Below are 4918 nucleotides of genomic sequence, written 5' to 3' on the forward strand. Positions count from 1 at the left end.
CATAGAGATTTACATCTTGTAGTTTACCAAGTTGATAACATTTCTTCTGAATTCCCACAGCAAATCCACTTAGAGTCTTAAGGCATGTCAAAGATCCTATCCTTGGTGGCATAGAATTCAATTCATCGCAACCATGAAGTAAAAGATTTCGGAGACTACCAAGTTTACTTGTTTGTTTTGGCAAACAAGAAAAAGAGTAGCAATTATGTAGATCAAGAGTGCAGATTTTGAAGCTTGCATAACTGCTTTGGAAGACTACAAATTCTAGAATTGTCAGACAAGTCCAGGCATCTTAAATGTACTAGATCTACGATGAAAGAGGGTAACGACTCAAAGTGTAAGTAACTTAGATTAAGCACTCTTAACGAGACAAACTTTTGCGAGAGAGAAGGAGAGTAAGAAGACGCCACTTAAGCGAAACCAATGGACATCATCTTGTGTGGGTAACCTTTTACATTTATTTCACGGATATTGCTTCTTGATGCGCTTGCTGAAAACAGAGATGTAGCCAAATCATGGATGAGATCATGCATCTTGAAATAAGTTTTACCAGATTTAACTTCAATCTCTTGGAAAAAAGACCTCAAGCATAATTTTTTCCATATTTCATTACCCACATCTTCTGGCTCTAATTTTCCGTCCAATAAAAGAAAGTGGTGCGCCATCCAGAGAGAGATTAGCTTTTCTTTTTCCATTTTGGTGTCCTTTGGGAATACTGCATAATATGCAAAGCATTGTCTCAAATCAAGTGGAAGATGATGATAACTAAGTCTTAGGGCAGGCAAAATAGACCTTTCCTCTTGAGGTAAATTCCAAATCTCGCTATCTCTCACATGTTCCCATTCTCTTTCTTCTCTCTTGAAGCGCAAAATACCTCTAAGAGTCTTGGCTGCTAGAGGCACACCACCACATTTTTTCACAATCTCTTTTTCAATAGCGACAAGGTTGGGTGACTATCTAAATGAAATATCAATAGTCGAGTGACTTTTTAAGTGAAACACCAATAGTTGAGTGACTTTTGAGTTATAAAGCAAAACTAAGTGACTTTCTAAGTGAACAACTCAAAGTTGAGTGATCATCTGAGATATTAACTCATTAAATTAATTTAAAAAGCATCTTAATCATAGTTAAAGAATAAGTTTGGTAAAATACACAACAATATTGATTGGTAAGAAAAATCTCAATCTTCCACAAATTTTGATTGCTCACTAATATCATCTTTTTAATTATACTTTCTAAATTACTTTAATCTATAACATTATTTTCTTAATATTGATTAAAGCAGATTTTATTGAAATTTACAAAACTGAACACCTAATAGATTAGAAGTTTAATGTTATCTTTGCGGGAAAAAAAAATCCTGTAGGAAACTAATTTTAAGGTCCTTTAACAAAGATTTTTATTAGAAGTCAGATCATAAACCAACGTTATAGTAAGCAAGTAGAGTAAATGGATTTTACATTTACAAGTAGAGTATGATACACAAAGTGTTGCAAAAATATCACACAACGGAATCATTCTATTACAAGTAGAGTATGATACACAAAGTGTTGCAAAAATATCACACAACGGAATCATTCTAGAAACATACCGCTTACCTGAATTATAGACAAGAAATTCAAACAATGCAAAGTATGCTGAAAACTACATCCAATGAGAGATTCACAAACAAAGAAGCAATTACTAATACATATTCAGATACGGAATGTGAGCAATTTTGTGCCAGTCTTCTCCTATCCCCTTCTCACACCGGTTGAACATTTTAGCATCTTGCAATTGTTAAAGTTGTGAGGGCTGTTAGGTGCTGCATTCCCTCCGGTAAACATTTTAGCATCTTGCAATTATGAACAGATTATTCCGAGAGTGAAGTTTAACCTTCCACCCCTTCCTCTGGGAGACTCTCTAGTGCGCCACAACTATAAATTTCCAGATGCTTCAAAGCATTGAGACAAGCCAGGCTGCTAGGCAGCTCTTTGAGATTGTAGTACCTAGAGATATTCAAATATTTGAGATTTGCAAGGTTTTTGAACATCTCTTCTGGGAGTGAAGTAGCTTCTACGTTATTGCTAATGTTGAGGGAAGTAAGAGACCTAAGATTAGATATGGACCTCAACCAACAGTTTTCTTGAGACAGATTTGACAATTCATATGGTTGCAATGTTCCCATAATTAATCCAACCTTTTCAAGACGAGTAGTGGCTAGAACAAAAGCACCACTTGCTCCAACCTTCAAGACTTGTCTTAAATTAGCCCACTTCTGTTGATCTTCATTCCAAACATTGTTGACACCCAATTTTGGCCTAATATTTTCAAAATTTGTAACTTTTAAGATTTTTTATAATTTTAAATAAGTTTATTGATAACTATCCTTATTTATCAAAATTTAAGATTTTTTATCAATTAATTTTAAAATTGCATTTTTTACATGTCATTAGTTACGTTCATTATATTTTTTAAATATATTCATTTTATTTGTTACATTCGTTAATATTCATTTTGATATTTTGCACAACCTAGAAATTTATTCAAATACAGATAATATTTCATACACAGATATTTTACTTAATCGATAATTTTGAGCCACAATCAGAAGCCCAAAAATTGAGCCCATTTAATAATTATTCCCTATATAGGTTTTGGTTAGCTTAAAAAATAGGGGGTGGTGGAAATATTTTTCAAAATAGGGTAAAAACCCTAAGAATTTTTTTTACTCTCATTCTCTCTATACAGCCGCCACCAAAACCCTCTTCATTTTTCCTCCTCTTTTCCGGCGAAATTAGCTCGGAACAACCACCTCAAAATAGAGCAGCCACCACACTCTTCTTCTCCAAGATTCAACTCCAAACACAACCAACAACCACCGCCTGAAAACAGTCCAACAACACTCCATTATCGACGAAAACGACCATCAAACAACTACCTCCAAAACCCCCCTTCGTTTTTTCTCATTTTCCGGACAGCAGCTCCGGTGAGGAGCTCAAAGCTCCGATGAACCGGAGCTAAACGAACCATTCCCTTCCCCTCTCTCCTTTCACGATTTTTTCTCTTATTTTACAGGTAACCTGCTGCTATTCAAATGAACTCCAAGCTCCGGCGTAGCTCTGAACCAGAAGCGACCTATCTCCGACGAACTTCGAGTCCAACTCCAGACCCCACGCGAGCTCAGGTAGTAAACAAAGAACCCCTCCTCCTTTTCCATTTCACTAGATTTTCCTCCATCTATTTTGTTTTGTTCATCTCCGCTGAACCGGATTTTTGTTTGATTTTACATGTTACTCGTATAAATCTGGCCGAAGGGTTTCAAACTCCGACCACTATTATTTTCATTTTATGTTCCCTTCCTCTGTTTTCAATGTTGCTGTCGAACTATCTGTTGGTGTTTCATAGTTTCATATCTTCATATTCTCTAATTTTGTTTGGGCTATTTTGCCTTGAATTTGCTTTTATTTGTTTCTGCCTAAAGTCTTAATCTTATTTATTTTGTTATCAACGTTTTGACTGTCAAATAGTTAGTATATAATATTCTTTGATGTTTGTGTTTTTATTTTCAGCTTTCTATTGTTAGGCATGTGATTTTTGTTTTATTTTTATTTTGTTAAATATATTGTGTACAACTTATAAGGTTTCATTAATGGGTAATAAATTTTGGTTACTTCCGTTTAGCTTTATAATTTAGCTGCTTTCTATGTTTATATTTATTTGAAAATTTCATGTGATATAATTTAAGTTGTTTTAATTTTACAAGCTTATATTAGGTATTTTTACATGTGAATATAGTTGCTACGAGATCATTTATTTGGTTATTGTGATTATTTTGTTAAGTTAATATTACTTGATTGTTATTATGGTTATGTTAAAATTTTATTATTTGGTCACTGTTTTGCAAGTTATTACATATTACTTTAATATTATCTTTGTGAGTTTTATATTAATTTTGTGGTCATAAGTTGAACCATGGCGGATGAAGAAATTACCATCGATTTCCAAGGCCTTTCATGTTAGTAAGACGGATTTTTATTTTAAGTTGTTATTTATTTCATTTATTTTTATTTTTATTTATTTACTATTAACACTTTTACTAAGTGTGTTTACAGGTACCCCAGAGATGCTTCCCATTGAAGCTATTCGAATTAGGTTCGAATTAAACTCTTATTCATTGTTGTATATTATTGACAATAGGCAAATTTAGGCCGATTCTTATATTATTGTTTTATCATATTATTTGTGTATATTGCATGTTTATTATACTTGTACAATATTTTATCCTACTCCTCAATTTGAAAAAATAAATTCAATTGAGATCCACATTTGTGGATTTCGAAGGATGCCTAACCCCTTCCCTTCGAAATAACCTGAACCACTTACTTAGAATCTAATGGTTTCGTAGATCACTTAATGGTTTCCTAGTTTTTCCAAAAATTAGGTGACGACTCTTTTAAAATTCTTATTTTCTTAAAATTCTTTTAAAATTGAATCAATTGATTATTTTTTGAGTCACCGCGACGTTTCACCCTATTCGAATAGAATAAGGATGTAAACAAGTGTCAACACTAGATGGACACAAATCGATCTTGCAAGAAAATCAATTTTGTCATCAATAGGATCAACTAGTGTTGATACTTATACTTAACAAACAATCAATGGACACAAAAATATTATCATAAAATTAAAGCTAAGTATCAATACTAGATGGACACAAACACATTATTGAAAACAATTGTACTTGAACTTTAGAAATTTAGAAGCACCAATCTTATCTCCTACTTTGATGAAAGAAGCAATATAGTCTTGTATCAACTTTTTTAGATGTTGAGCTTCCTCAGTTGCCTAACACGAATTCAAGAATATTAGATATATATATATATATATATATATATATATATATATATATATATATATATATATATATATAAACTCT

The sequence above is a fragment of the Solanum stenotomum genome, unplaced genomic scaffold, assembly GCF_019186545.1.
Source record: "Solanum stenotomum isolate F172 unplaced genomic scaffold, ASM1918654v1 scaffold1331, whole genome shotgun sequence".
NCBI classification, from domain to species: domain Eukaryota; kingdom Viridiplantae; phylum Streptophyta; class Magnoliopsida; order Solanales; family Solanaceae; genus Solanum; species Solanum stenotomum.